The sequence below is a fragment of the Dipteris shenzhenensis genome, chromosome 30 (genome assembly GCF_047967505.1).
Source record: "Dipteris shenzhenensis isolate YYH24624 ecotype China chromosome 30, Dip_SZ_1.0, whole genome shotgun sequence".
Lineage (NCBI taxonomy): Eukaryota > Viridiplantae > Streptophyta > Polypodiopsida > Gleicheniales > Dipteridaceae > Dipteris > Dipteris shenzhenensis.
In genome coordinates this window covers 16,123,947-16,133,959 of record NC_141625.1, presented here as the reverse complement: position 1 = coordinate 16,133,959, position 10,013 = coordinate 16,123,947, and the positions used below count along the sequence as shown (strand labels likewise).

The window sequence follows — 10,013 nt, the reverse complement described above, 5'->3', positions numbered from 1 at the left end:
GCTCGAAAGAGGAGAATACGGGCTGCAAGGTTAGTTCCCCAAATTTTCAATGAAATTTCTTACCCCAAAATATTTGTGGTGTTGCATTCTTTCCACTAAGACTCATTTGTACTCTACTTTAGGAATTTCATGGAGGATGTGATGGGAACAATGGAAATGGATGACAGTGATCCTTCATATGTTCTAAGAAGTTTAATAAAGCCAAGTGATGTCATGGAAGTGTTGAAGGACCCTAAACAAAAAGGGCTATGTAAACAAGTTGCTAGAGAGGTAATGAAGGATTTCAAGGGCCTCGTGCTCGATGCAACAACATAACCAATGCGAGGTGCGCGGGATTCGTTCTAGCGATGGAAGTTCCAGCAGTGGACATAGCAAGGAAGCCTGCAATAACTGAAGCTCTACGCACATGGCTGCTACTATTGGAAAGTTGTTGGAATCGGCCTACCACTGTAGCTTCATAACGAGCCTGACAAAGGATGCCCAAGGTGTAGAAGCAAAAGCAAGAGTAGATGGTGGTGGAGGGGAGGCTGGAGGTATGTGTGTGATGGGGTGCCGATAGCGTCAAGCAGAATAGGTCCAAGACAAATAACGCAACAACGAAAGCTCCCACTAGAGCATCATCCAGTAACTATGAGCTTTTTCGAAAATCTAGTTTATGGAAAGAAACCCACGAGGAATCGAAGGCAGCTGTAGGCAAGGAGGGAGGGCGAAGATAGTTTAGGGGAGGTGGTGCAACAGCAGCAACAGAGAGGGGGTGGCGGAAAGACGAAGGAGGAGTGGTGCAACAACAACAGCAGAGGGGGAGTGGCGGAAAGATGGAGGAGTGGTGCAACACCAGTAGCAAAGGGGGGGTGGCAAAAAGATGGAGGAGTGGTGGAGTGAGGGGAGACGAAGGAGGAGTGGTGGAGTGAGGGGGGGTGGCGGAAAGACAGAGGAGGAGTATGTAAAAGATGGAGATGAACCACAAAATCCAGCTGGACGAAGATGGCTATCGGCCCTCCAAGGTTTGTTTTGTTCATCCACTTCTTTCTAATCGAAGGAATTGGCTATGCTGGTAGAGTCGATGATAAGGTTGCTATGATATTAATGATTGAGCCACTCAAGTAAGCACACCTATCACAAGAAGGTCATATGGTCTAACTATTTCAAGCTACTCTCACTAATGGGACTTCATGGAGGCAATGTGAAGCTTAAGCAGGACAAGAAACAATCAGGAAAGACACAAAAACTTCCTGCTAAAGTGTCCATGGGTGGAGGAAAGGCAAGGAGGTTCTTGTCCAACCACAATGCTGATAAAGAAAAACATACATTGGCTCAAAGCACCCTAGGTTGGGAGTACTGGAAAGATTTGTGTGAGTGCACCACAAATCAAGCTTCACATCCACGAATTGCTACTTTGAGAGCAAAATTCTGGACAAAGCTTGATGCATTTATAAAGTTGCTTAGACAAGGTCAAACAGATGAGCTTTATTGTGAGAGATTCAGGACAACATTGGGAGAATTCTTATCATTAATGGTAGAAGCATGGGGGGAGTCACATATTACACATTACATGGTAATCCTCCTTAGGTTGAAATTTTGTGCTTTAAACTTGAGTCAGTTTATGTTTCTAATACAATGTTTCTCTTTAGAGCATATTCTTTATGCACATGCACCATGGTTTGTGGAGCAATGGGGTCCTCTGTCCATTTGGAATACTCAAGGAATGGAGAAATCACACTACAGAGCAAAGGCAACATACTTTAAGAATACAAGCCATGGGGGTGGTATCGTGTGAAGCAATACACTACATGAAATGTTCGATTGGTTTTATAGATGTCTAGAGGCCAGGACTCTCAAGCGCGATAAGGTAGAGGTCTCAAGTCTCGCAAAAGCGGTTCAACATGTCAAGAAGATAACGAGATGTACTGCTTGGAAGTCCTCAATAGGGAGCCAAGGAGTTGCACTTTGGTTGCAACGTAGAGTCAGACATGGGAGGCATTGGGTCCTAAGAGAGCCCCAAATGTAAAATGTTTGATGAATAAAGTTAACACTATTTGAGTCAATTATAGATTCCAAAATTCACAAATTTGTTTGGAAATTGCAGAATTGCATGTGCGACATGGCAGGGCAGAGGGGTGAGTGGGTTGGGAGGGAGGGTGGTGAAGATTAAGTATTACCGAACTGGTGACAAAAGACTTGGGGGGGAGGAAGTGCACTCAAAAAACCCTAATTTGAAAGAAAAACCCTAAAGTGCTTTAAAAAAGACTATATAAAGCACTTCAAAACCCTAAAATCCCTCATTTCTATGGCATGAGTTAAACAAACTGTTAGACCCACTAGATGCCGTTTAGACGCTACCCATTGTCCTCCTCACAACGCCATGGCCTTCGAACACACTGCAAGCCCCAGTGGCCAAGAGGGCAATGATCACCAGGGATCTGAAGGCGGTTCTCATCATCAGGAGTCCAAGCAACGCGAGTGCCCACCATCCGACTCTCATGGGGGATCCTAGGGATCTCAGCACCATGAAGAATCCCAGCACGATGAAGGATCCAAGCACGATGAGGGGTCCTCTTAGTCCTTTCACACAACTAACCATGGAAATAGAGAGGTCTCCCGAGAGGGGCAAAATAGTCCAGTCAATACTGGCATGGAGCATCTAGACCAACAAGGGGAGCAAGAAAGGCAAAGAGAGGAGATGGAGAGATTACAGGGGCCACAACAAGAGGAAGTATTTGGCGGGCTCGCAGATATAATGAACCTTGGCCCCAATCCTCCAACCAAGCAGACCGCATGGAAATCTATTTATATAAAGTTATATAATTTTATTAGAGGTCCTTTTGTAAAAAAAATTACATTAAAACAATGGACAAACAAACAAAATGTATCCACTTTTGTTGGTACAAACTTCATTTACACTAACTTACACTCCACTAATAATTCACAATAGCCACAACCCAATTCAAGAATCCCACAACAAACATCTCCAAAAACGGCAAGCCTTGTGAATATAATTCACCTTGTTTGTTATCTTGCAGTAAGGAGTGGCACTAGTTTTATCTTTAGTGTTGGTTTCGCCATTGCCTATTTGGAGATGTAGTAGGGCTTCCTCTGTCCCTAGCTTTTGTTTGGCAATTACAGGGTAGGTGTTGCATTAAGTCTATTACTATAATCTGGCAATTTTCAAGCATAGGAATTTGTCAAGACGAGGTGATTATATCAATGATTAATCTACTGGTCTTTGAAGCTATGCATTGGCTATGGGAGGGAAACTCATGAGAGTAGCCTATCTAAGTTTTACCTCTAGACATAGAAGCTTTGGTGTAAGACCTTGTTTAACCTTGAAAGTGCAATTTAGGTGCCCACCCCTTTTCCTCTTAATAAATTTTACCTTTTTTCAACAACTAGGGTGCGGTAGGCCGCCTACGGTGAAAGAGCGCAATCTCTAAACAATGAAGAAAGGATGACATGCCAGTGTTTGAAAAATACCTGACTATCAACTAAGCTGACAATAGTAGGCCCAACCAAATGGCATATGTGTTTAAGCATTCCCTTCTTGCAAACACCTCGGCACACAAATAGAAAAAGAAGATTTTAGAATATGCAAAAGCAAATAAAACACAAAACTTGAAATTAAAAAACATATATATATAGATATGTATATATTTTACGTAACCACACATAGTGTGGGCGAGGAGGTGGTGCGCTTCCTTTCCCAAATAGTTATAATCTGAGGGAACGTGCCTTCCCCATGCGCTGAGGTTGTAATCGCCAAGAATATTACCGCTGAGATTGAGTATCACGAATATGTAAGAGAATGATATATTACCTAAATCTCAATGAGTGTATCTGTATTCCAACTTGAGCATCGACCAAATTCTTGTCATGATTTCTTCCGTCATTTGTCATGGAAATCCTATCTCTACCTTTGAAGCGGTTTCTCGATGTGATCGATGTTGGAGAGAGAGGGCGGCAGAGCCAAAATTAGCTAGATGATCCAAAGAGTTGAAGTTTGCAAAATATATAGATTTAGAGGCCTTCAAAAGCGCTCATGCCTTCCATCAAGGGCTTTTCATCCAAAAACGTCAAAAAAAGACCTATGCCTTGTAGTGGAAAGTGACTCGCAAGCATCAGTGTGTTGGTTTTCATGAGTCGCAAGTGAAAAATATGCGTTAAGTCTAGCGATGAATGACAAGCTACTTGCAGTCAAGCTTTTTGCGAGGGTTCAATGTTTAGGGATTAACGTATTTATCATGTCAATATGCATGTGGAAAGTTTTCGATCCATCAGAGATTTGTGATGTTTCTTTACCCACCAACTTCCAAGCTGCACTCATCACTAAGTGCAGTTCTTCTCGCTAGTACACACTCCTCGAAACCATGCTTAATCAAACAAAAAAAAGCGCAAAGTTGGAGGAGGAGGAGGAGGGGGAAGGGTGATGGTGGCATTCGTCTACACTTTCCAAGAAACAATGTAAACAAGAACCTATTGAACATTGAGAAGACAAATTACCTGGATGAACAGACGATTAATGGTTGCCTACACGAAGAAGAGCTATCCACACAGAAACACTCCTACTCAATCCCAAGTTGGAAAACATAGATATCTTAGGCATATATAAGCACAAGCTGACACAAGCTGACTTGAAAAGCTTCTGTGAAAAGCCATTTCTTTTTGCGCTTTCAAAAGCATAACATGAAAAACTCACTTGAAAAGAAACATCAACGGTTTAGATCAATTTACATCAATGGCCTCTATTCATGACACCTGGCTCAAGGAGATATGAGAAAACCCAAACATCTCTTTAGGCTGCATGCTGTAAAGAGAACTCATTTGTTACTTAATGCAAAACATTTTCATTGTCCTTAAAAAAATGGAAAGATTTCCATTACCACTCTCTCTCCTCCTACACATGCGTGGCACATTGCTTGTTGCCATTTATGAGAGGCACATTGCTTGTGGCCTGTGGTGACACGCAACAAATAACCTTCCGATCCCAAGGGAGAATAGGATACGGGCATCCGCTCAGGTTGTTGAGCTTAACTGCTGCAACCACACTCGGGCTTGTCCATTCACTAGCACCCTATTTGGAGAAGGAGTCTATGAGAGCCTCGAGATTGTTTGCACTAGAGCCTCCTTCAGCAATTGCCCTCTTCGCCGCATCCTTGACGTGACGAGCCCTCTCCCTAATATGTTCCCCTTTCATAAGAGCTCTCACCTTCTTCTCCACCTCAAACCTCGTTACGGTCCCCTCCTTGACTTCAAAATTCAGTCCGTTCTTCCATTCATCGGCCATGCACCTGCAATTCAGCATCTGATCTGCGAAGTATGGGCAACCCAGCATCGGATGCCCCTGTACCATGCCCTCCAAGGTTGAATTCCACCCAGCGTGCGTCAAGAACGCTGCCACAGACGGATGAGCCAAAACATGGAGCTGAGGCGCCCAGGTAATAAGAAGGGCGCGGTCTCTAGTCCGATCCTGAAAGCCCTCTGGCAGAATGCCAGAATGGGTGCCGACGAGAACGTCCGGACGAAGCACCCACAGCAATGACACTCCGCTTGCCTCTAGACCAAGAGCAACCTCTTCAATCTCCTCCCGGGACAGAATAGTAATGCTTCCGAAGGAAACGTATAGAACCGAACACGGTGCGCGCGAATCTAGCCATTTGAGGCAGTCGTAATCTTCGGGCCACAAAGAACATTTTCTTATATAACTGGACTTCAGCGATCCGTTAAAGTAATCGGCAGGAAGGAGGGGGCCGATTGTGTAAAGTTCGTGGTGATGCTCGTTCCGAAGCGCGTCAACGGCATGAGCTTCCAATTCGTCAAATGTATTGATCACCACCCAAGTAGCCTCATCGAGCCGGAGGAAAGGTTCAGTGACGAAGTTGAACAAGAAGTCCGAGGGATCATAGCTTTGAAGATAGTTTGACATGTCTTGCAATCGCAAGGGGGGAGCTCCGGGAACCCAAGTGATGGCAGTCTCACGGTCTGCCAAACAGGGAGTCTATCGAATAAGAAAACACAATGGAAAGCAACGAGGAAGATCTCTCGTCAACAAACACACGCACAGAACTTCTCTTGGGGTGCAGTGTTAACCTTGCAGCGGACGGTGTCCTTTCGCAACCAACAGGTGAGCCGCGAAGCTAGCGGCAGACTGCGTCCAAAACGCGACTCTGGGTACGCCATATTTGTTGGCCACATCTTGAGTGTGAAGAACAAAGATGTCCGAAATGATGCAGGTGATGGGCGGCCGTCCTTCCTGGATGAGGCGCTTGATGAGGTCTTCGAAGACGGAGTGCATCTGGGTGATGGCCTTGCAAAGCTGTAGAGCATCGGTGGTTCGGGTGTGATCATCCGGCAAGCCATCGGGCAGGGCAACAAATCGGATGTCGAGAGCGGTATCATCTACAGGGATGGGGGGGGGCTGTCGGGAGGACTGCAGGATACGAAGGTGATTGTATTCCGTATTGACGAAGGTGATGGTGAAGCCCTCCGAAGCGAGCTTCATTGAGAAGTGCATGAGGGGGTTGATGTGGCCTTGGGCTGCCCATGGCACCACCACAGCGTGAGGAGGAGGGCGAGGCGCCATGGTGGGTACTTGTGTGTGTGTGTGAGAGAGAGTGCCTTTCCCTTAGAGCCCAACTCTTATTTTATGAGAGAGGAGGCATCCTCTCACATAATTCACTCCGCCCATTTCTTGTTTTAAGCGACCTGTCCTGTTCTTCGTTGCTGCATCTATCTAAGTTGCATTTAGATCGATGACTATATATGAGGAGGTATCTACCAAACCTCGAATTTTCGGCGTGCGCCTTAGCAAGGATGCAATTTTGGCAAAGCAGACATTAGGCATTTTTTGAATTTTTTGGAAGTGCATTTTTTCTATTGGCCCTTCTTCATTGGATTTCAATGCAAGACTTTAAAGTCGTTGACTTTCTCTCTCTCTCTCTCCCTTCTTTATCTCCTCAAGTCTTCTTAGAGAGGATCTTCACCTTTTTCTCACACCCTCTCTCTCTCTCTCTCTCTCTCTCTCCCCCCCCTCCCTTTATCTCCTCCAATTCCTTTTTGTTTACATTTTGGTCTTCCCTCAGGGTAGCCTTAGCAACCATAAGATTTTGGCAAAGTAGAAATTAGGCATTTCTTGAATTTTTGGAAGTGCATTTTTTCTATTGGCTCTTCTTCATTGGACTTGAATGAAGACTTTGAAGTGGTTGACTTTGTCTCTCTCTCTCTCTCACCTCTCTCTCTCTCTCTCTCTCTCTTCCTTTCTTTATCTCCTCAAGTCTTCTTACACACGATCTCCACCTTTTCTCCCACACCCCTCCTTCTCTCTCTCTTTCTCTCTCTCTCTCCTCTTTATCTCCTCTTTCTTCATACCATTTTCAGTGGATTCCTTTTTGTTTACTTTTTTAATCTTGGGCAAGCCTTATGAATGATTGAATGTCATTCACCTTGTTTGATCTTGGGTAGGCCTTATGAATGATTGAATATCATTCACCTTGTTCGTTGTTTGCTGCATCGATCTAAGTTCATCGATGCATCTTATCTTACTATATATGAAGGAGGCATCTACTAAACCTCCCTAGATGGAGCTTCACGAGACCTTCGGCAATGGAGTCGAGGTTTGGGAAAAGAGTGCCACGTGGCATGGCTTGGAGTGGAGTCTGGACATTGAGAGCCTCAGAGGGCACAAGGCATAGGACAGAGGTTCGAAGGGAGGACACAGGCCGCAGCAGAGGATAGAGGACTACAGCAGGGCATGTGGCAACACCCAGCAACCACGACACGCGATGACTTCATAGAGCGCAACGTGACGTGGCACCTATTAATGGTGACATGGCATAGGTTGCTGAGGCGAAAGAGCTACAGTACAGCACGGGTCCCAAGGACGCACACGAGCCACATGGTACGATACTCAAGATGCTTCATCCTTGAGATCTCACGTGACACGATGAGCACGCATCACGAGAGAGAGAGAGAAGAGAAAGAGCGCAAGAGGAAAAGGAGAGAGAATAGAGAGAAATAGGAGAGAGAGAGAGCATAAGAGGAGAGACTTAGAGCGAGGGTAAGAGGAGAGAGGAGAGAGAGAGAGAGAGAGAGGGGAGAGAGAAAAGAGACTAAGAGCGAAAGGACAGAGGGCGATAGGGAGGGGGAGAGGGAGAGCCAAGGACACAGAGAGAGCGTAAGAGCGAGAGCGATAGAGAGAAAGAGAGAGAGAGAGAGAGAGATGGCATGCGGCATGATGCAAGAATAGAGAGAGCAAGAGAGGAGAGAGGAGACAGAGAGCGCGAGAGGAGAGAGGAGATAGAATATAGAGAAAGAGGAGAGAGGACGAGAGCAAAGAGGAGAGAGAGGGGGGAGGAAGAGAGCGAGAGAGAGAGAGAGAGAGAGAGAGAGAGAGAGAGAGAGAGAGAGAGGGAAGGGGGCGCGAGAGGGAAGAGAGAGAGAGAGAGAGAGAGCACAATGCAAGAAGAGAGAGCGCGTGAGAAGAGACGAGAGAGAGAGAGAGGAGAGTGTTAATTAGGGAGAGAGAGAGAGAGTCTTTTTGGGTCAACGTTTGCTTGGGTGTAGCCAATCACGAACTATTTTTGGGGCCATTTTGGGACCGCGACGTGATGCACTTCTGGGTGAATTTTTGAATTTTGCACGGACCCACGCTCTCGCCAAAAATTTTCCCAACGTCATGAAGGCACATTGGTGTAATAATGAGACGCAATCTATTTATTCTGAACACCGCATAGCTCGACACACGACTTCTCTACACTGGTTCGCATAGCGCAGTCTTTGGCCTACACCACCTGATCAATTATCATCGCACAACCTTTTGCTGCAGCTTTGCCACCTGTCACTCAGAACCGCACACATGGAAATCATTAAAATTAAAGCTTGCCTTGGAGAGACCACCGTGTTGTTTCTTAGCATAATAATTAGACACAATCTATCATTTTGAACACCACCATAGTACAATCTCTGGCTTGACCAACTGTCATCGTGCAGCCTTTTGCCGCATCTTTTTTCGTAGCCCATGCAAATCATAGGTTGGCTTGGAGAGGCCACCGCACTGGTTTTTTGTGTAATAATGAGACGCAATCTATTATTCTAAGCATCGCCTCAGCATAGTCTCTGGCCCAACGACCAGTCATCGCCCAAATTTTAAAAGGTTGTCTTAGAGAGACCACTTCATTGGTTCTTCGAGTAATAGCTCAGTTACCTATTTTTACGTATTACAGGAGGAGGTCTATGACGACCAGCGCACTGGCAAACGGAAGGAGATCTATGACAGCCACATCGCTCGTTCTTGGACTTATATATTTGTGTACCAAGGAAAATGTATTCCGTTGTGCAACCAAGCAAAATGCAATTAGCAATATGGCCCTTGAGGGGTTCCCTTTAGGGACAAGGGCCATATCGACATGCCATTTCCGTCCAGTGGCATCCTGGATATTGTATAATGCACGTCGATATGGTCCTTGCCCCTAGAGGGGACCCCTCAAAGGCCATATCATCAATTTCATTTTCTGAAAGTTTAATTGTATTTTTCTAGATGTATCTCCATGCAACCACAATGGTGGGTCATTGGAGTTATGGGTGGTAGCAAGCTAAGGGTGTCCACTTTTTGTTCACTCCCCAATCCTAAGGAGGTGGAAAAACAAGCTTTTTAGCACACAAAAATGCAAATCTCACCTACTTCCCTATGGATCTAGTCTTTGAAGTCTTCTGACACAACATCACACTTGCTATTGTGCACACAATCGTATAGTCTGATCGAAAATTCGATGCACACACAAAAAATTTCTTTGTGTCACACGGCATGGTTCTAGGGTGGTCACACGTTTGTCACGAACAAAGAGTGTCATATAAAATTCTAAATTTCTCACTCATTTTAGATTAAATGTTATTGAAACTTTGTAAGTGGTCTCTCTGCATTATGTAGAGCTTAACTTGATTTATTGGTAATTTTTTGAATGATTTATCTAATTATAAATAATTATTTATAATAAATAAAGTCATAAAATACATGCATTTTAGTA

The 10,013-nt window shown here is 44.9% G+C and overlaps 1 pseudogene; it reads right to left on the bottom strand.

Annotated features, from left to right (window-relative positions):
- Positions 1–4,886: 4,886 nt before the first annotated feature.
- Positions 4,887–6,585, bottom strand: LOC147881766 (linamarin synthase 1-like; annotated as a pseudogene).
- Between the last annotated feature and the right edge of the window lie 3,428 nt (positions 6,586–10,013).